Genomic DNA, 23683 nt, shown 5'->3' on the forward strand with positions numbered 1-23683 from the left:
TTCTTGGGCAGATACTCCTTATGCTGTAGAATGAACACGAAATCCATAGCAGAAGCTCCATGGGTTATCCTAGTCCCAGCATCCTCTTGATCAGAAAACACTTCATATCAAACTGACCTCAGTTAAGATTTGATGACTTTGATCAATGATACACAGCATATTTTTTTCTTCTTCAAGCAACATTTGCAGTCTGGTTGTGGTTCCCTTGTGTTTATTCAAACGTATGCAACCCATCACTTCTTTTTACCTATGTGGAATAATCACAGCCAGCTGAAAATATTTAAGATGTGAGACCTTCACTATGACCAGTCAAGAATCTTATGGCTGCTTCTTCTGTTCTGACAAGTTAGCCCTTGCTTACCAAAACCAGTTTAAACTGTAATAGCAGGAATTCATGGGACAGTTTTGGAACTTTTCATTATTCATATAGATTGGCATTACCTATTAATTCCCACAAAACTGCAGTTTGTTTTTTAAGTTAATGTAATTTTGGTTGCATTTAATAGCCAGAAGAAAGAGACAACTTCACTTGTTTAAATGTACTTCTGTGCTCAGACAAGCCTCAGAGGCTTGGTAGTTTCAACTCTACAGTTCTGTCCACAAGCTGGTAAAGCCATTATTGCCACAGAAACCTCACAGGAGCAATAAACCCACCCCCCCTAAAACAAAAACAACCTATCTTCCTCTGAAGGCAAAAAGTCTTACTGAAAAATATGCATGCAATCAAGCTACAATCAGCTCTTAATGCTAACAGCAATGTATGATGCCACAGATCACCTGCAAGTTAGGCCACTAATGTTTAGGTTTTAAACAAACCAAACATTTCTTTCAACTCCAAATGACCTCCACACATATACTTTGCTTCCACTGAAATGAACTGCAACTTCAGTCACAGAAGTAAAGCTCTAGGACCAACACTGCTGCACTCCTAGAAGCAGAAATGTTTGAGCAAAGGTGAGGAGGTCAGACAAGGGCAAAGTCCAAAGTAATTTTAAGTGGTTCAACCAAGTAGGGAAGGCAAATGGGAAATCATTTTAATTTATTACAGTCATCCCTAGTGAATAAAAGGACAACATTTTTCTTCAGCAGCCTGATTACAACGCAGTAAATCCCTCTCTGTACATAAAAGACATACAAACAGTATAGATCAAATGTCAAAAAAGAGTTTGGACTATATGATGTATACAGAAGAAAATATTAACATTAAGAACAGTTTTAAATATTCAATCATTCTAATTTTTAAGTATTTCCAACATTTATTATCTATCTAGGAACAGACATGTACATAATTCTGCCATCCCCATCTACAAAGCCAAAAAGCAATGACCTCTGTGAAAATATTTTTGGACCTTCCCTTCCCCCCCAAAAAACAAATACAAACCACAAAAAAACTAAGAAACATGTTCTTGAACATAGAAACATGTAATCTTTATCTTTTCCCCTACACCAGTTTTTTACTTTTGCTGGCAACAAAAATTTATGCTGCTTCAAGTAGTGGCTCCAATCTCTACTTTATAGACCCTGGGCAGCAGTGAACAAGTAAACAAAGCACAGCTCAAGGTGACAGGGCACTTCAACAGCATAAACATCTTCAATTATACCAGAAAAGGATTTTCTCCAATTGCTGACAGGGCTTTTGTTCGTTGTATCAATTCCTTTTTTCCTGAACAATTGCCAGTTCTGATAGACCCATAGGCCTGCACACAACAAACAATTTTTTCACTTCACTGGTCTAAGATGAGATTGGAAAATATTTACAACAGTGAAAGCTGCAGCTTCTCAGCCCAAGGTTCTTCCTTTAAAAAAAATTGTTTTAGTCAGAAGAAGAATTTCTAGACTTATAAATAGAGCATTTCAGCCATTAGGAATCACTGAGTTTTCCCAAAGCTGTCTAATTCAGGGACAAAAAACACTATTTTGTTGACTTTATATCAAAATAATTAACTGGTCATAACAATTTGTATCTTGTGTCCAGGGTGGTTTTCCACATATTTTCTCTGGTCATAATAAATAAATACCCTGAAACTAGAAGCACTTCAGTTATACCTAAATAGAGAGTGGGGTTGGGATCTCTGCCTGCTGCTGTAACACAGCAGCCACCAAATACTGGCTGAACCACAAAACACCTTTTTGTAACTTCAGTAGGACTTGAAGGGCAGTTTTGCCAGCTGAAACTCTTGAGAAGCTTTCTTGTATTGGGCTGGGCTTGTGATGAGGAACATCAAACACTTCCACTGCTGGCACCTCTACTGAGTAATGCATTCTTGCTTCATCAGTCATATCAACCCCTCTCAACTTCACTGTCTTCATACAATACCAGTAGTTACATCCTCAACCAGGTTATGGAAAGATGAGTGCTGGCTTCAATGAACTCTTCTATACAAAATTGTATGCCACAGGCATTTTTTTAAGATGCTGAATTTTTAACTTTCAATCCATTTATCACCAATAAAGAACTTTATAGCAGTTAAAACAGGTTAGTACTGACTCTTGGACAAAGCAGGCCCTAGTGTTTGTGTTCCGTCTGCCCACACCACTTCCTGTCATTTCTACTGACTAAAATGTTCTTTTCTGTGGTTTTGCAAAGTGTCCCTCCCTGCTGTGGACTATACAACAGTTGGGTTTCATCTCATATATGGCTCTTTTGAGCTCATGGGGAGCAACGGGAAGGAGTGAGAACAACGGGGGGTGGGACCCAAAGCTAAATAAATCAATGTTTCTTTGATCCTTTGGGATCAGGATGCTGTAAAAACACATGGTTATTAGAACTGTGAATTTATTGGTAAAGGAGTTGGCTACTGGTACTGTATTTCAGCATGAACTTACATTATGGTACTTAGTACAAAGCATTCATTCTGTTTGTGGCTATGGAATTAATCTCTTCCATGTGCAGAGAGGCTGTGTGATAATTTCACCAAGATTCCTGTTGGTAGTCCGGGTGAGCACTCATCAGCTGCAGAGCTTTCAACAGTACACAAGCAACAGTTCCAAGAGCAAATGATGTAACTAACATAGCTCTGAATGCTACCAACCAGGTCTAGAGTGGTCTGCTCATTACAGGATTTTCATCCAAATGGGTTGTCAAAAACCTGAAACTAAAAGGTGAGTTTCTCCCAAAACACTTCAAATGCTTAACTTTGGACAGGATTCAATAACTAATGGGCTTTGAATGAAATTGTATGTTTCTAATATCTTGCATTTGCCTCAATAATAAGAAAAGGTCTGATCCTGATTATCAAAAACGAAAAAGTAATTTGAAATGTTTATGTGGATGGCAGCTTTATATGCAGGATAGAAATGCTCCAACTGCCATTTCGATCCAGCTGGAACAAAGTTTTCATTTTTCTTTTTTTGTAAAATTTCATTTATTATGAGTACTATGTCTTAGTAAGGCAGCTGTTGGCAGCAAGCTGTGAAATTAAAGTTGAGCTGGCTAGCACTAAGAGCCAAGATATAATATGCTTTTGTCAGAGAAGTTTTTCTTATATATATGTGATCTACATTCAGTAATTAAAATAGCTAGTCAGTCAGTCCTACCAACCCCACTTGACAGGAGAGTTAATGCTACTTTAAAATACAGTTTCCAAATTGTAGAAATTGCAACCAAAGAATTGGGATTGCTGTAGCTCATTTCGGTGAGGTCTTTAAGTAGCCAATGCACCAATGACTACAGAAGCCCAGAAATTAAGGATTCCTGATTCTCATCATGTCCTATGAATATGATGCTAAATTTTGGGCAAGTCACTTGACAAGGTGCCAAATGGGAATGAAATCAGGATCATTGTTACTGTTATCCCCTGAGGATGTTAGACACAGCCTGTGCATGATGGAAATCATCCTGGGCTCCCTGTATCTGGGGCAAGTGCTCAATACACAACCATGACTTGCCTCAAGCTTCTTTGACTGTCTTAAAAGAAAGCAGCAATACATCATTGCTGAACCTCCTCTGGAATGGGCTTAAGATGCACTTTTCCAAAATAACTACTCAAAAGTGCCCTTGGGAACCAGGTGAAGAAGGATCAGGACAGGACTTTGCACATGCTGTTGGAAGTCCATGCCAGGTAAGAGTTGGAATTTTACATAATAAATGCATAAATAAAAGAGGAAACATGAAAAAATGCCTAAACTAAAACAAGAAGCTGATTAATCCTCAACAATGTCTACTACACCTTGTAAATTTACTTCTTTCTCAAGTTCTTGCCTGGAAGTTCATTTATCAAGGGTAATAGCAAAACTGTATCATCATCTAGCTCAGGATTTAACTAGCTTCAAACGATTATAAAAATTTTAAAACTTTACTTCTGACTAAAAATACAACCTTGTCCTCTCCCCAGCCTAGACAAACTCCTGCAGCTGCTTAAGTTTAATTTTTTTTTCTAGATTTTGTCTCAACTGGATCAGCAAGTTGATCCAGTTTGTGGCGTGTCTGATAGCACCAACACAAAGGAGACAAAACCCTGTAGCTAGGCGGAGGAGGCCACTTCTTTCTATGTTAACACAGCTCTCAGCAGCATACCTGCAATCTATGGACACATTTGCTCACAGGGAGACTGTAGCCAGTAAGACCCTACTCCACTGAGTAGGTGACAGCTATCTGTACTTCCCCGTGAACACTGGATTACAATTAAATACTCCAATACAGTTGAAATTGCCACTGCTTTTACAATTTTAATGTTAACTGACAAACATTAATTTAACATGTCTTTCAGGACTATGGCTCCCTATTTATTATGTCCATAAAGGATGAGAGCTGGTGGCTATCACTCTGCAAGTATTGCTTTGAAATACAAACTCACATATTCACAGCAGTATAAAAATACAAAGATGGCAAGAAAATGGAATGAAAATAAAACTCATATGAATAATGTATATAAATCATTAAACATGAAAATTGACTTTACACTCACCTTCAGCATTGTAAGTTAACATTCAGCAGAACAAATTCGAGCAGTGTATTTTGGACATTTACAATCTGGGAGAAATATTTCTTTCAAACTCATGTCAGGATAACACAGCTTCCTTTCCAAGGACTGATTATTTCAGGTCTTCCAAGCTGAAGTGAAAAATGCTTAAGACTGAACACAAGCCTTGGTTGACAGCACTTAAATGAGCCTGGAAATCTTCACATTTACAGTACTGGGAACTGCTGCGTAATTTCTAGTCTAAGACTTCAGGGTAAAGCATATCTACATTCAGTCAACTTGCAAGTTAAATTAGTCAGATTTTGGCAACTAAACCCTGGCTTCCCCTTTTGCATATAAATTCTCCAACTTCTAAGCACTTCAGTGTTCACTGTCAGGAGATCATCTGAAAAATGCTTCCACAAGTCACATCCCAGATATTTCTTTTCTAACATTTGATTTGTGGATTGCAATCCAAACTGCACTTCCAAAGGTCACAAGGGTATATCAACCATTTGAGGCACTATAAAAATAACCTTTACACAACTCAGACCTTGATTTTCAGTGACTCTGAAAAAAGCCCAGTATTCACTAACCTCTAAGAAGATATGCCAAGAATAATTACAGATTTTTAAGTTCCAGTGACCACAAGATTGCAGGTTCTGTACTATTTCTTCTGGTGATGGTATCTGCATTAACACAGCATGCATTTGAAGAAGGACAGAGACCATCATGTTGGCACAAAAAACCCACATAAAAATTAAGGGGACATTAATAGTAGGTCTGCTGGGGGAGGCAGCACCTCACTAGATTAGGTTTCAGACCAAGTTCTGCATGATATTCAGCAAACGAGAATTAGCTGCAAGCAGGACAACACAGTTCTGGTGGGTTTTGTTTACTGTATATTTAAAAGATTGCTGAATTATTAATCAAAGACTGGCAGTTTCTTACTAGAGTGGCAGGCGTTATTTTGGGGCAAGACTCAGGCATGTCAGGTTAATCATAAAAAAGGCTTACATAAAGCTCTCTCCTGAACTGACTGACATTCAAGTAACTTCTCTAAATTGTTTTCCAGGACAAAAGCATAAATATAAGGTTCTCTTGAGAAGAAGAAAGCAACCTAACAAAATACATTTGACAACAGAGCATGTGGTACATAAATGTGTGTGGTAACACTGGCACCCTGCAGTCATCTTGCCAAATCTTTTGCAAGATCCCTCTCCAGGTAAAACCACTTTCTCTGAGAACCTTTGCCCTCCTCAGCCAGATTCTGCCCTGCACACTCCAGGCTCTTCCTAGGCACAGAGCCACCATCTCACCTGTTTCTATACTCTTGATATGAATGTTAAAAGAACACAAGCAAAAAAACCCCAAAGGTATGAAAAGATTTGGCTGCTGGATAGATAGGGAGGATATGTCCCCTATGGTAAACTTTCCTGTCTTCAGAGCAGTTACAAAATCTCTAGCAACTTAAAACAAATTAAATAAAAAAAAAAAAACCAAACCAAAACAAAAAACCAACAAACTCACAAGATGACAGATCTAAAATATATAAAGTCCTGAACTAGGCAAAAATGTGTCTTTAGTTCAGGAAGCCACTTAGAAGATGACAACCAATTTCCACAGACAGCACATTACTAGAGAAGTGTGATTAAATTATTTTTTAAAAAATAAAATATCCTTAAACATAAGTAAAGCACAAGTTCAGTTTTCCTTACAGGATCACAAATGCCCAAACAGCCATTTGACATCAACTTAGAGACTTTTGAAGAGGTGGATCTCATTTTAGCTTTCAGCAACTGCTCCTCAGTATCAGACTTGCCTCTTACCTCAGATGAGATGCTGGATATGCAAGGATGACCTTCTGTGTCACCAGATGCTCTCTTTTCCTCTGGTAAAATGCTCTAAAAATGGCAGCAGTTCCCGACAGATGGGATGTACGATTGCTCCAGCTCCAAGATGAATTAGAAAAGTGCTGCTTGTGTCATACTGTATCAGGTGTCTGTGGGCAGGCACCGGCAGGAGGGTGCGGGAGCCTCTGTGAGGAGAGGTGAGGGGCTGTCCTGTGCCAGTGCCAGCCAGTCCCAGCCGGCTCCTCTAGTGACCCACAGCACGACTCAGATGAGCCCATCACAGAAGCCAGTGACACCTCTGTGAAAACTCATTTCAGAAAGTGTGAAACCCGGAATGACGGAAAGAAACCCTTGAGAGAAACAGCCCTGTGAGGGCTGCACCGAGGGCTGAGAGAAAAGGCGGGAAAGGAGGCGCTGCAGGCACCAGAGCGGAGCCCCCTGCAGCCCCTGGAGAGAGAGGGACGGAGCTGCTTCCCCTGACAGACACTGCAGCCCACAGAGAGCCCCACAGCTGAGTTCGGGAGAAGTATGAGGAGGAAGAAGTGGTATAAAGGAAATGTTAGATATTGACTGCAATCCCCCATTCCCTAATGCCATCCTGGTTGGGGAAGTGGAGGAATTGGGAATTAAAGGAGGAAAGTTGAGCCTGGGAAAACGAATGGGCAGGTATGTTCTTCCCTTTGTTTTTCACCATCAAATCCTGTTTTATTGTCAATACATAAACTTTCCCCCAGCCAAGACAGTTTTGCCTGTGGTCGTAATTGGTGAAAAGCAATCTCTCTGTCTTTATCTTGACCCAAGAGCTTATTTTCTCCCCTTGACCTGCTGAAGATGGGGAGCAAGACAGAAGCTGGTTGGGTGCCTGGCCACCAGCCACCACACATACAAAAATGTTTCTTATTCACCTCAGACTGAAGAATACTTTAAAACTGAAAGAAGCATAGCAAACCCACATCATTTATTTCCAATAATGTGCTTCTAACTGAACGTTTCTTCTTTTTTTCCCAACTACCTGTAGAATGGCTGAGATTAAATCTTTCTATTGCAAGAAAACAGAGAACTGCGTTAATACAGACTAGAGTCTGCAGGACATGCCAGGGCTTCCCCTGCTGCATAAACTTTTACCACAAAATTGTCATGCATGTGGTTTTTAACATGTACATTGGTGCAGTACTAACTCCTCCTTCCCAAACCTCTTAACATTGCTGCAGGCCTGCTATCAAAACATCACTTCTGTCATAGATACCTACTCCTAACATGCTTCCTGAATGACTTTTTGGGTTCCACTAAAAAGCAGAGGAAGAAAACCAGAAAGCCCTCAAGAAGCTACATTGCTGCAGGAACACAGAATAGTTAATACCTGCTCCATCCAACAGCATCCATCCCTGCAGTGGAAACCAGACCAGTGGAAGCCATACCTGTGATTCTTGCACCAGTGAAATGGTCAAGTCTGCTTACAGATATTCTTCTGCTACAGGACAACTCCACTGCCATTGCCAGTTGCCTGCTTTCAATTTCTGAAGCTGGTTGTAAGCAGATGTCTTCTACCCAACATGCATGTTCACTTATTGTGTCTTACTTGAACATGACATGAGCGCTGAATTAGCTTCTTAGGGGAGGGAAACCAAAATCCTCATTCCACTCTCTCCTGGTATTGTGATGGCTCTTGCCATCCCTCCTTTTACAGAGCTGTTGTGAAACTGCAGTACTGAAAGGGCGGAAGCAGATCTACACTTTTGTTATTGCAGCAAAAGATGAAACCTGATGACACTATGCAAGTGCCTGGGCACTGGAATAGTTATTGGTTGGGAAAAATGCCTTGTCAAGACCATTGCTGTGGCAGAGACTGTGATCTTTGTTAGACTTGAGCTGCTAGTAGCTGGAGATATTCTCTACCAGCATTTTCATCTGAGCTATAAGTTGTGGAGCCAATTCTTTTAACATTGTGATAAAGTATAAAAGCCACCAGTAACCAGAGTGTAACTTTTTAAACAATACAGTTCCATCTCAAACAATTACCAGGATGCAGTATGTGCAGTTTTGAAGAGAACTAAGCATCAGCCTGGGTATTACTGCATGTCAGAGCTCCTCCTCTGGAGTGATATCAAATGACTTTCCTCCTGGAAGATGTCCTAATGAATTCCACTGAAGCCTGCAGGTAAAATCTTTCTCCAACCATTTCTCCTTATTGATAGCTTTAGAGCCTTCCTTCACACTGCTTCAGCTGCTTTCCAGACTTTTTTTTTGCCCTTTTTTAAGTCTGCAACAGGAAGTTGCACTCAGTTTTTTTATTGTACTTCTCCTAAAACTGACATTTTTGTATTGTAATGAAGGAACCCATGGGTATTAGTGACAAATTAGTCACCAGCTAAAGAATATTTTCTTTTCTACACCAGGTGGAAGATATCAAAATCTCTAGAGGAATTTTGCCTGCTCTGATACAGTAAGTCATCATGTAATTTTATTTTAAAGTGACATAATTTTACTACCTTTAAAACTTTACCATAAACAAGGAACCCCCTTAACTGTGTTAAGATAAAAATAGTGTCATTAACTTGATTGGTGATCATAAAGAACATGCATTTAATTCTATTTTGTAAATTAATATAATTTTATTTTTACATTTAAAATGTTATTTTAAAATAAGGAATATAAATGATTAATATGATTAAAATCAGTTTATAATTAATGCTAAATACTACACAAGTGGCTTACAGCTTATGATTAAATAGCTTTACATACAAGTATGTACTTTTAATCATCAATTACGTCAAGTTTCCATGTTATAATAGGCCCATTAAAGTAACCCAGACAGTCAAAGAGTTCATTTTACAACTGAAAGAAACACTGGGACCAAGACAGATCTTTAAGAGTCCTCTCCCATTATCAGACAGGGAAGCAGGAGGGTGTTAAGCCATAAATACAGTACATGGAGTCTACATGCAATTGTTTCTTCCTCTATTTGCCAAGGGGAAAATGAGGAGCAGTAGATCAATTAGAAAGCAGAAATGTAAAACCAAAGTGTTAAACATGACTAGATACTTAAGATCCCACCGTGTTGCTTAGAAGCTTAGTGCATCACTCCCTCACTTCTCTCGGGGGAGTTCCCACTCCAATAATTACTTTCGGTCTGCTCACAAAGTTCAAGTTCAAAACAATACTCATTTTCCACTTCCTGTCCTAAACCAAGACACAATGCTTCTGTGCACCATTAAGCAACCATCCCACTCCACCACAGATACAGCTAAACCACTGCTGAGATTGAATAATCCTGATTTGTGGCAGGGAGCACCCGAGGAAGGAGAAGCACTGAAAAGAAAGCACCATGCCCCAGCTTCAATGCATCTGACTTCTGGCACCAGCATCCTTTATTACTTTCAATTCCATTTCTATTCCAAATCAAGCATTTGTCTTAACCCCCCACCCCTACTTTGCAGGGGGGCATACATAAGTGGTGTTTCACAACTAATCTAGCCCAGAAGTTTTGCTGCATCTTGAATATTTCACAGAGGACTCAGCTAGCTTCCCAAGTCCCTCTCCCCATTTGTCTATCTTCCCCAAATTATATTAATCTGCTGTAGTGAACAGGAAGGAGCGGTGCCAAACAAACAAAATTGAATCACACCTAATAGGCAGAATATGCCTTCTTTCAAACCACAACTTAACATTTTCAGGTGCAGAGATACTGAAGAGGGCAAAGTCATTTTAAGGAAAGGCTGCAAAAGCCTGTCAAAGTTTTCATTCAGGAGATATTTTACATTGCCTTGTACAGGGTTACACACATTTACAGCATTGCTGAATGATTACGTATTTTAGGTCAGTAACCTAAGATTGCTTCTTATTCAGTTCAGAGAAAACTGAATTTTTTAAAAGACAAGATTCCTCTACAGTACATATCTACACAACAGGCTAACAAGGCTAAACAGAACAAGGATCCTATTATTTTTACTTCAATAAATAAAAAGGTGATTGGTGTTTGCCTTAATTTCCTACTGCACACATAACTCCATGAACACAAATTATTAGGTCAGGAGCTGTTACACCAGGTACTACACTGCAAAGGCCTTTCAGTGCAGGAGGTTCCATGCAGTGTTACTGTAGGGGCTGTACTGGCTTCCCAACCAGTTTGGATTTGTCAGCTTTTGCCAACTTCTGCTGAAGACCTTTGCCAAGTTACAAATAAAGCCTATGAGTGTGGCCAGCACCAAGACAAGAAATTCTCACTCATGTTTTCAAGGCTCGGATACTGAAGAAGTCAATTGGACTTGCACTGATTGCTGTTTACTCACAGGTAAACACAAGGAAGGAGAAAATTTACCTCTTTTGCTACAAGCATCAATGCAGACTTACTCCTAACTTTTCTATCCCAGTGGAGAGGAACAGTGTCAGTGCAGCACTTACAAAACCCCAGGCTTTTATGAAAATAAAAATAAATTTACCCTATTAAAAAAATCAAAAATTTGGACACAGTCAACATAGCATTCATATGTTTTACTTATAAAAGTGTCATGTTTCATTAAAAAATGGTGCTTTTTATTTTGCTAAAGGGTGGAAAAAAAATCTTTCAAATAAAAAGCATCACTCAATTCTAAACAAGATTGAGTTTTTTCAGCCACAGAAATGGGAAAAAACCCCCTCAATTTACAGAGCAATACTTAAGTTTACTAATCTGAAGTTGACACAACTGGAGAACATACTGCCAGCGTATACTGGAAGTATTTTGTACATAATCAGATCATCAATTAGTTACAATTAAACTCTAAAGATGGCAATTTAGCATAGAAGAGTGGGTACAAAGTTATTTCAGAGAAGCTGTAGGACAATTACCTGGCAAAAGGCTAAATCAAACTTGTAATCAAAAGAAGTAATTTTCAGGAGAGGCAAAATTTGCCTTTACGGCAGCTGATGAGCCTCTCTGCATGGTGCACAAACCAAGCTGTAAATAACTGGGGCCCCCAGACTGCTTTGCTTACTCAACCTATTTAAAAAACAAAAAAATTTCAGATGCCTGCCCCACTTTCCCCTCACTGTTTCTTGTGGGTGCTTGAGTAATCCTAGAGGCATTTCCAGTTTTTAAGGCATTTGCTGAGTTTAAGAAATTTTCCCCACGTTCCCTTGTCTGTGTTGGGAAGTACCAGGCTTTTCTACTCCAGTTGAGTTTCTCTGTGAAGCTTGCCCTTTCCAGCATACACCAACGCAGCAATACTTTGTGGGTTAACTAGTTACTATCTGGGCAGACTAGCAATAAACTATTCTTTTTATTTGGGATTTCTATTTATTTATTTATTTACCTGGGTTGTTTTCCTTCTCAAAAGCAGGATGGTCAGTGAGAATTTCTGCACCACAGGCTCATATGCCTGGAGTTAGGCACCAAACAGCATAAAATTACCAATTTTTTTAAACTTTTTTACACATCTAAGGAAAGGCAATTAAATATGGACCTTCTTTAATTACCGCAATCCAGAAAAGTAGGAGGCTTCTGCCAGGAAGGGGCAGCAGATGGAAAACTTGTCTACAAAGTAACTTGGCTCTGGCCATCCCTACAGTCTGTAGCACTGGTTTACTTAAAAACAGTCGCAAAGAAGTCTTTTATTGTTGAAATAATTCAAGACTTCAATTTCCCTGAATTATTAAGTGGTGTTGCAGCAAAAGCAAGTTGAGGTTCTACCATACATCAATTTCCTCTCCAAAAAGCAGAGGGGAGATGAATGACACCAGCATTTCATGTAGCACTCATGCAAAGACACAGACGTGAAGAAATCTCAGGTCCGTAACCAAATACTTTAAACCTTCATTTCCTTAAGAGGAAACCAGCTGGGAATAAGTTTGAAATGGGCTATCATCAAGGAAGTTTCTAACATCTGAAAAACAAACTTCAATCAATTTCTACCAGTCTCTGTCCATCAATAACAAACCCTTCACCTGCTTTTCAAATTGCCAAGGCCCAAATCACATCCAGGCTCTTCGGGCCTCAATCCCATTTTCACTCTTTGTATTTAAACCTGGCAGCAGCAACAAAAAGAAAAAACAAACCCCAGCAGTCTTTCAAATAACAAAATCCCACACCCCAACGAAACACGCACTCTGCTTCTTAAAAAAAAATGTCAGTCAACAAATAGGCACAAATTTCACAATGGCTGAGGTCATTCCCTTTAAGTCATTAGGGTTTGTGGGTGAGTTTTCCTGGTGGTTTTAGCATTGGTTTCTGTGATTGCAGTTATGCTTATTTATGCATTTAAGGCATATGATCTAATACACTTAGGTTTAACTACTTCATTCTTTTGACATTCTTTCCAAATTATAAAAAGGATTCTTGGTGTTTTCACTGACTTGGTAAAGAAACAAAATTGCTGTCCACATAATTCTTAAAAATACAGAATAGCGTAAGTACTTGTTGAAAATAATTCTAACAAAAAGAACACCAAACAACCCTGTACCAGACAACCCCCCCACCAGTATAACACCTAACACTTTTCTTCTCTCTCTGCCCTTCTGGGGGAACCTACTATTTTTTAGAAATAGCTGTTTTGCTTTTTAAAAATAATATTCAGGCTTTCAGCATACTTCAGTTACAAATTATAATCAACACAGAAATTTGGTTGTTTTTTTTAAAAAATCCCTTCTATTTTTACTGTTTAGCTTTTAAAAAAACTGCTAAAACCAGCTAAAATAGAAATTGTGTGTATAAGCACGTGTGCACATTTGTCTCTCAGTACTGTGAGCAGTGCATGGCTTTGCAGGAGACAGAAGGGCCCATCCCTGCTCCATCCCCTGTAGACAGAGCTGCCACCTCTCCTTGTAGCTCTCTGTTCAGCATCTCTGTACAGCTGTTTTGAGGCTGACTGTGGCCCAGCCGCACTGACTGTGACAAAACATTACTCACTGATACACAAAATGCTCTAAACTTCCTAAGCCACCAGACCCCCATCTCCCCAGTCTATAAAATACCACGATTTACAGCCATGGTCTTGTTTTGTGGGCATCTCAGCACCGTCCTGGGCTCCCCTCTCCCCTGCTGCTCCTTCCCATTCCAAGCTCCTTTTTCTAATCGAACCCCAACTAAAACAATCCTCCACAAATTACAACAAACCTTCTCTAAAATTCCCCATAAACCTTACCACAACCCTGCAGCAGACTTCTGGCATTCCACAGAGCCTCTGTACAAAAACGGGAGGGAAAATACCTTAACACAGCACTAATGAAGTATTTCCTGAAGACAGCAGAGGTGACAAACAGAATGAGACCAAAGCTAAGATGCCATCTCGACTTCAGGCAAACAACCTCTTTTGACCTCTGGAAGCTCCCACACACTATTAAACAAAAAGTATTCTCCCCATGTTAATGAACCATGTACAATCCAACAGATAACGCTGATGTTAAATAAACATGTTTGTATATGACTTCTAATGCCAAGACTTAAGGAACTGCAGACAAACAATTTCAAATGGGAAGGATATGCCCATGTAATCTTTCTCCTCTCATTTTACACACCTTTGAAAGAATTCAAATACATAATTAAAGGCCAAGGAGAAAGAACAAGTGAAAAGAGGTTTGACTATTTTTAATTAAATATTCTCTCTGTGACACACTCAGTGGGATCCTCTATCTGTGCAGTGACCACTATTTTAGATCAAATTTCTTTCTCACACCTCCTGCAGCTGTGAATCAAAAGCAGCTCAACAGCTTGCTGGAGAACTGGATCTGATTTTGTATGCTGTGATCAGAAAATATTTTGCAAGATGACTACATAGTCCTAAATCCTTACTGCTTTCTCCTGCTTCAATACTCTGGTAGCTCCAAATCTACCTGGAAACTGCAACACCTCCAGGCCCCAAATGGCCCAACTGAGATGAGCAATTATTTGCATCCTAATTGAGGGGCTTATCCTCACCTGATTAAAACAAGATGTTTGTTAAACATCATTACTTGAGTTAAGATCTGCAAATAAAGATGAAGCATTGTTTGCAGAATTAGACTGCCATGAAGAATTGTTTTCTGAGGAGACCTCTTAAACAATCCCGACCAGGATGGTCAGTAGAAAAGGGATGGAAAGAGATTTGCCGTTGTTCTACTTCTTCATAGCAAAGTGAATATTATGCTAGGAGGTTTGAGTAGTTATATTCTTTTTTTTTTTTTAATTAAAAAAAGAGTAGATACACACTTCAAAAAAAATTTTAATTATACTTTTTACAAAAAAGAGGAATGTCTCCAAAGTATGGCTTTACTTATTGTATATGCCATTGTTTATAGCTTGAACATATATTTTTTTTCCCTTCTTGGTATAACTTTTTCTGTCCCGTGTAGTAGAATGTTGTGAAATTTAATGAAAACAATTGTTAAAAGATTGTTAGTACACCATGTACTAATCAAGTTTATATTGCTACTGCTGAGAATAATACACATGCATACGATAACTCTCCATTGGAAACAGCACTAAAATATTTCCCTACTTGATCTCCCAAATGAGACCCCCCCAAACCTCATGGGATATAGTTAAAATCTTTCTTTTAAAACTACAGTATTCCATGATTTATGAAAAGGATTTGAATTTGCAACTTCATTTAACAGTTCGTCCCTAATAAAAAGTTACTCCAGTCAGGCAAAAATAACTAAAAAATATTTTCTCAGCATTCTAAGAACTTAGGCTAGTTTTCACACAATTTTAAAAGCATTTTTCACTGCACAAGTAATCTTAATAATTTCCACAGATTAAGTCTAACAACCTGTGAATTTATTAGAAAAGGAATTTACTGCAAGGAATAATTAGTCTTCGGCACTGTTCTTGCTTGTTCTCCAGTTGAAGACACCTTAAAACCATCTGGTTACTGCAAAATTTGGCACAGCAGAAACAAATCTTACTGACTAGAATTATAGCTGATTCCAGAATAGCTGTTTTACTACTACACATAACAAATAACAGTTGGGAAGACAGCAGAAAATTACTAACTTCTTTAATTGTTTTCTTTGTCAGCAGTGTGTACATATACACACTGACATACAAATACAGCCACGCTGACTTCAGAAGGATGCCTTTTAGGCTTAAAATTAACCATGCAACTAATTTTTTCAGGATTAATAGTTAAATTATTACATTTTAAGAAAACTTTAGCACATTAACCAGCTAAGCACAATATGAACTGCTACACATGATTATTTAAGCAATATTCTGGGCTCCAGTTCTTCATATGAATACCTGAGTTTAAATCCTTTGTATAATCAAGGCGTATCTGCATGCATTGTGTTGCTTAATATGTGTTGCTTACTGTTGGAGGGGGAATTATCAACAACATTTTTATTCCTCCTAATGAAGCTTTTCTAATGAAATTTAAGACTGCCAGGGTTGAGAGATATTTGAAATGGGAGCCCATTTCAAACATTTCAACCAAATAATGGTGATAAGATTAGTGAGTCATGGGAATCAAGTCTCTATGTAGTTTTTTAAAAGAAAATGAGATGAGGAGAGCAGGCTAAACAAAGCAAAGCAAAACAAATCGATGAGCCTAAAACCAAAAGAGTGCACTGCTTGTTAGTTAGCCAAATGTTTTGTCCTGTTGGTAGGGGAATAGAAGCACAAAAATTGTCTGGACAGTCTGACTCAGTAACTTCACAAGTTAAAAAAACAATAATCTTAATGTGAGATGTGAAATTAAGAGATGAAATTAGAAGAATTGAATCAAGTTATCAACTGCTATGCCATTTCAAGGGAATTTTCAACATATGCTTTAAAAGTTTCTGGAATGTTTCCAAAGCTGCAAACACTGATTATTTTCAAGGCATTTGTACAGTACATCAGACGACACATGATGCCTTAAATTTCTAAGTAGAAATAAAAATTCAGCATTGTTTAAGATTAGAAATAGTTTATTCATGTCAAAAAGGACAGAGAAACGATTTCTCCTATATGTAGCAACATGGAACAAAACAATGTAACACTAAACGGATGAAAGGATCTAAGAAACATTAGTTTACACTTAGAATAACTTGTTTTAATACATCCTGTATTTTGGGGACCAAATGCACACAGATATAGAGATGCAGAAAAACTTAAGACAGGCTTTCTCAACATACTGGGGGGAAACTACCCTACAGAAGAAATTCTCAGTAAACTAGTAAAGTCCATAAGAAAAATTAAACAAGAAACCATTCTTGCCATTGCCTTTAACATCGCTAAGGGATGGATGTGAGAATATGATATCGTGCAGAACAAAATTCCTAATAAATTTCACGTAGACCAGTAAACTATTAGTTAACCATATGTATTTTAACAATTGCAATTTTATACAACAGAATATATAATTATTTGAAATGTCTGAAAAACAGTAGTCGTATACCATAAATAATTTCCTTTAGAGGCCATTCACTGGGCTCAAGCATTATATAACACTCAAGAAGTTTACTTAAACTGCATAAATCACACTATAAGTTTTCCTCATGTAAGCAACCGCGAAAAAAAACATCAACTCATTTTATTTAAACGCACGTTTCAGATTTTAAAATAATTACTAAGACGAAGCCAACTTTTAGAGGAAAGCCAAACACTGCGCTGCACGCATATGAACTACCTCGGGTAATTCTTGGTCAAAACTCCGCAAGGACTTTAACTCTCTTCACTGCGCTCACAGCCGCTCCGCACCCGCGGAGAACAGCTGACCGGGCTCCCCAGGCGCCGCCTTCACCCGACGGGTTCGGGGCGATCGCATCTCCCCGCGGCAGCGCCCTGCGCCGTGCCCCCCCCGCCCTGCTGCGCGCCGCTCCGCGCACCGCGTGTTACGCGCCGGGGGTTTCACACTTGGGGACTGGCCGCGGGCCAAGCCCCATTCCGAGGCTCGCTGCCGACGGTCCCCTCCGCGGGCGCGGGAAACGGTGCGCGGGGAGAAGCGGCCGTACCCCCTGCCCGTACTCACCGTAGGTGCAGCGCGGAGCCGCAGCGCTGCGGAGTGTGCGCGCCCGCTGCGGGCGCAGTGAGCATGTGCGAGGCAGGCGCGCATGCCCGCGGAAGGGAGCGGAGCGGGGCGGCGGCTCCGCACCCCGCGGTGCGCCCCAGGCGCGCCCGCCTCCCTCCCTCCCTCCCCCTCCCCGCTGCGCCGCCCGCGGGACGCGGAGCGATGCGGAGCCGTGCGCCGCACCGGTCCACCCACCCCGCAGCTCGGAGATTTTTAATGGGTTCGTCTGACCTGTTGCTTCCCCGGTAGCGAGGCCGGAACCCCCGGCCCCTCCGCCCCCCACGGCAGCCTGTCACCGGGACCGCCGGCCCCTACCAGCACTTACCGCAGGCGTGGGGCCGTGGCGTGTCGCAGCCTGCACCCCCGGAGGTGTCCCCGCGGCGGAGGAGGAGCCTCCAGCCGCTCCCGCACGCCGCGGAGCCCGTCCGGAGCGCGGGGACGCCCTGGCAGCCCCTCTGCTATTGTCACAAACGTGCCCCGTGCGACCCGCCGGCGGTCTCTGGGTTGGAGGGAGAGCTGTCCCCGCCGCTTCCCCCGCCTTCTCCAACAGAAGCCGGTCAGTATTCCTACTGATGGCAGGTACTCTCCTGCTTTTTTTTTTTTTTTTTTTTTTTTGCTTTCGGAGCTACAGTTTTGTCTTTGTTGGTGCTACCAATGTACATTTAGATGTAAGTTTTACAGGATATTCGTGGTTTATAACTTGGACACTTGAATACCACTTTGTCAGTAGGCTCTGCTTCTGTGAAAAGAATTATTCTCACTACAGTCCTTGCGTTACTGATCTCTAGTGACAATTTTAGAATACCAATTTGAAAAGAAGGGCTTTTGTGGATGCCTATTTTTCTTATGCACAGTGTGCCACAGAGCCGTAGCTCCTGCAGACCTGCAGAAATAACTTCACTGGGGCGAGCCATCCCTCTACACTCAGGAACACAGAGCATCGCACAGCTCCTGGCTCCCCAGAGGCTGAAAGCCCCCCCTCCCTGTCTCCCAGGGTGATCTTGCTATGATCTCCTCAAGGGAACCAGAATGGATTTATGGCCGGATAGAGGTGCTGCCCCATCTTCCATGTCAGCACGAAATCAGAAGCAATCTGCACCTCAAGAAGGGCTTCTGCTCCTCCCTGGTAACAGGCACCTAGATCAGGTGCATCATCTGCTTCTCCATATGTCCAAGAGAGGGGCAACAGGAACCTTCAGAGGACTCACACCAGGGAGATGGGGATGGGGCCTCCCACCACATGCACCCTCCACGTGTCCTTGTGCTGTACACCATGCACACAGCCCCTGACAATCTTGTCCCCCAACACGGCACAGGTACCACACAGCTGCCCCTTCCCACTGGCATACCTGCTCACTGGGAATGCAGTCTGGTCACAGCAGCATTGGGGTGTCCCGTTTCCACACCCCACTCTTCCTCTCTGTTCCCCCCCTTCTCACCAGCCTGAGGCAGACTGCAGCTCTCCAGCTCTGTCTCTCCAGCACTGGGGAGGCATCAGAGGAGACCTGCAAGTTCTCACCTCGACGGCTTTTATTACCCCTAGTCCTTTCCTCAGGAAGGGGATATCCCATGAACCGCAAGTAGAAAAGCCAAAGGAGCACAAAGGGTGTTGAGTTCAGGGTTTGAACAATCTGCAGCCCACTCATGGATTTAACTCAAAATTTTGACAATGGAACAAAAACATCATTGCAATGAGACAGCTGTTTTTACTATCAAAATCTCTCAGATCAGTTCGACTGCAAAGTGTGTTCCTACAATCCAAAGGAGACAAAGCTCCCAGCATCAGTTTGGAGCTGGCAGGCTTCCTAGCATGAGCTACCTCCTGCCGGCCTAAAAAAACCCAAAGCTCTTTCAGTTGTTATTACCCATCAGTTCTCAGCACTAGCCCCCTGATTTCCCCATGGATTATCTGCAGTTCTGAGTTTACACCACTCTCACGTTAAACTCAGAGAGATTACTGGTTTGGGGGACTTCCTTGCTGCCTTTTTTGCATGCAATTGTGGTTCTGGTAAAGAGTCTCAGAAGTACAAGACAACCTTAAGACCTGTCTTGAATTTTATTTTTTTCACTTCCCCCCCTGCCCTGCCCCCAAAGAACCTGATTGCCACATTAGCTTCTTTTGAAGCTGGTCTTAACAGGTAGGTTCATAAATACTAATCATCTAAAAATGCTTTGCATGCAAAATTCACTTGACCCCTGATTTCACAACATATTTGAATATATGCTTAGTTTTATGCATGTGAATAGTCCTACAACAATCAATACAATTATTTACTTAAGTTCTTAAAGCCAGGCAGGTATTTAAGAATTAGTATTGTTTGTGGTAATGCCACAGCAAGCCAGTCAGAGACCAGGACCTCATTGTTTATATAGCACCCTGCACACAAAAAGACACTCCTTGTCCCTTTCAATGTAAGTAATTTTTGTAACTTGTGAATTGGTGCCAGAAACACCTTTCTTGAGCTGGGGAGTAAACATTATTTGTCTACTCTAATATCCTTTCTATTTACTAAAAACATTGTATGCAATATTTAGAAAAGTAGATAAGGACACAGTGGGAAAAGGGTGCAAAGAGGAGGATAAAGGATATTTTTCAACTTGGAATTTTAAGTATTTTCATCATTGTTACTATCCAGCAAAATACCTGTAGATCTTAAAAGGAGGTTAGAAAGGGAAGGGAACAAAATGGTTTCTGCCCCTTAGATGAGACCATGGGTGGGGTGCACAGGTCATACAGTTGCATGTAATAACAGGCTGCAAGACAAGAGAAAGTAGGAGCAAGTTCCTAGTAGCAGGCTCTATAAAAGTGTGCATTTCATTAAGATGGGTCATTGTCAGCCATGTAATGCCAGGGATTTCTCATAGCAGTAGTATTTTTTTGGTTAAAGACCAAGGCAGTTTTAGAAGGGGGTTTGCTGGACTTCTTACCCTGTGCTTATTCCCATATACTGTAAAGTTAAAGAATAAATGAAAACTGAGAAAGCTTCCTGTAGTCACCAAATGGAAATGCTTCCTGTTACCTGTCTGGAAGGCAGTGTCCTGAACAGATTAAGGAGCTAATGGTCCTCTCTGGGCACCCCGGGTGACCTGAGCAGCCAACCCATACCCTATCCCTAGGGCATCTGGGGAATACCTTTGTCAGAGCCTGGGATCTGGAGAGCTTACCCCATAGCTCAGGAGAGCCCACACCTACATCTCAGCCTCTTAAATCATCTCAGCTAGATCCCAAAATTTAGTTACTATGGAAAGTGTGTTTCCTTGGAGGAAATATTTCCAGTTTCTGCTGTCCACCTCATTATCAAAATGAATGGAGTTACACCAGCACAAACATCCAGTTCCATTTTTTAAAAACAAAAAATGAGCTAATATTTAGCTTTAGCATCCTCTAACAATTGGATGTATTTCCACTCTCTGGTACAAACCAAGGTGAGAAACCCTCAAAAAGGGTATAAAGGATTAATCAGGGTACTGAATATGGTTAACTCGTAAGCATAGAAACAACCCAAATCAAACTGGATGTCATGAAATCATTTTACAAAGTGTAAAATTTTAAAAGCAATCTATTTTGGGCTCTTACTAATTGTTCTCTGGCCCTTGGGTTCATGTTTCTAATTTCTCATTGCAACCACAATGCTGAGTAACTTGTCTTCTAAAATTAAAACTGAGAATCTCATATTTTCATGTTTTCAGATGATGCCAAAGCTCAAACATTGTTAAAAAAACAACAAAACCCAAAACACCCAACCCTCACATTTTAGAAGACTTATGACAAAATTACGAAAGTTTGCAACCATAATATTTCCTAACAAATTATTTTGTGGACTGCAGTGAAATTTCATTCTCCAGGCTAATGGTTGCTTCCTCTCTAGTAAATGCCCAGAATTGCTGCTGCTCTTGTTGTTTGAACATCATTAATTTATTCAGTACTTTAAAGACAGAGGAGAGGTACTCTGTCCTCAAGTAATTAGAGGACATAACACAAGCTACAGATTATTTTGATGTTCTTTATCCTACAGCAAAACAGAATTACTTTTTAAAAAGAGCTATTTTATGTTTTAGTGTTCAGTCCTGGAAGGTACTAAGGATCTGATTCTGGGAGGACTTTAAACATATATTTAATGTTAATACTGCCAGCCTAGCCTTGGTGCATTTACCATGGGACCAACTATTTAACAATGCTGTCTAAGAGGACTTCACAGTGCTGTAGTTAGTTGCACTTCTGATGCCAAAAGGTTCAGCACCTAGTAGGATGGATTCTTCCAGGGATGACAAGAGCTGTGTCAGGATCCCAGTGCTAGCACCTCACGTTTAGCATTAGAAGCAGAGTGATCAATTATTAAGATTATTCTTATTTCTAAGCAATGCTTGTTTGCAGTGCTGCATGCCACAACGTCAAACAAACTGTTGGTTCTTTAGGACTAATGATAAAGCAGTATGTGTTGTTTAGCTTGCTTCATCAAAATTCAGAACATTTGTAACTGATAAACAAAGTGCATGTTAGCTATTAAAGCTCAAAATTAGGCAGGCAGTAAAAAGTAATCTGAGAGGAGGACTGTAGCTACTGATACTATTGAAGCTGGTCTTAAAACATATGGTTTCCAATCGTTGACACAATGCACAAAAATAAAACCCTGCAACTGAGGAGTGCCTGGTCTTTTCACCACTAAATGATCAAATATGCCCGTTTGTTTTTTAGTTTTATGTCCCCTTCCTCTATCTGGTTTTTAAAAGTAGAAGGTTGGTATTTGGTATTAACTGAAGATTTGGCCCTCTGTACTGGCTACAGACGGGCTTCATTAATCAATTTCCACTACTGGCTTGAAATGAAAAAAAAAAAGTAATTTTTTAGCTTTTTTTTTTTTTTTTAAATCCTTCCCCTATTTTGCTTGGAATTTCTCCTATAGAAACAAACAAAAAAAATCCCTATAGTCTATATCCTCCCTTTCCTTGTGCTTTAGCTGCAAAGTGATTTGTACTATGAAGACAATGAAATTCCATAAATAATACGTCCATGGAGAAAAAAATTATTTTTTTGCAGAGTGGGATACTGCTGCTGTTTACTGCAGACAGCCATCTCCATTGCAGGATACAACCAATATCACCTGTGGGCACAAGCACAATTTCATAACAGTTAATTTGCACAGAAATGTATTCTAATGGAAAATAAGTTTTGTGATAATTTTGATTTTTTTTTTTTCCCCAGGAGTTAAAAGAGTTATTTGAATAACTTAATGTGAGAGCAAAAATTGTGTGGTGTGTTGCTTTCTTAGCTTGGATGGAGCATTCATGCAAACACACCCTTCCTACCCTTCCTGCTGACTCACTTCAGTACATGCAGGTATGAAACCTGTCCTGAACACGGGAAATGGCCATGGCTCTGCTAGTGGAAGGAATGATGTTGTGCAGGAGATACTTGAAAACCTGACCTGCAACAGAGCTAGAGATAGATTTTAAAGTAAAGGAAAAACTGAATGTTATTTCAATTACCAGTAATAAAAAAGGGTAGGAAGAATTTGGAGCAGAACTAGAAAATGTCCACTTATCAATTCTAATTAATATGTGGATTAAGAAAGCTTGTATTAATTTTTGCTAAAACAACAGTGTATTTGAAATTAGGGTGACTTATTGTCCAAAATGAAGACACATTGTCCACTCATGTGGCTGTGAAAGAAAACAGAAAGTATTTTTGCATTTGTTTTATTACGTATTGCAAGCTTATTTTCTTTTTTTACACTTAAAGTGAAGCATTTTGTAGATATCATCTTCCTCCTGCAGGAAGACTTAGGAATTCCACAGACTGGCAAACGAGGGCATAAGTTACAACTCTTGGCTCTGTTTCTTTATGACTAGAGCAGCATGCATGAGGCAAAATATAGTTCAGAATATCACTGAGGTTACTTCTGACCCATTTAATGTCACACCTGCCTCCAGGCAGACATCGGAGTAAGCCAAAAAAAGCTGAATTCAGGCTGGCTCTGTATTAGAT

At 40.3% G+C, this 23683-nt stretch overlaps 1 protein-coding gene across 1 annotated transcript in view; it reads right to left on the minus strand.

The window, feature by feature from the left end:
• Positions 1–17722, minus strand: part of EYA2 (EYA transcriptional coactivator and phosphatase 2) — an 80182-nt gene extending 62460 nt beyond the window's left edge. The window contains exon 1 of the mRNA XM_030462992.1: positions 17659–17722. The gene's annotated coding sequence lies outside the window, so the exon portion shown is untranslated. The remainder of the gene's footprint in view (positions 1–17658) is intronic.
• Positions 17723–23683: the final 5961 nt, after the last annotated feature.

Source organism: Calypte anna, chromosome 20, assembly GCF_003957555.1.
Source record: "Calypte anna isolate BGI_N300 chromosome 20, bCalAnn1_v1.p, whole genome shotgun sequence".
In the NCBI taxonomy this organism is placed as follows: domain Eukaryota; kingdom Metazoa; phylum Chordata; class Aves; order Apodiformes; family Trochilidae; genus Calypte; species Calypte anna.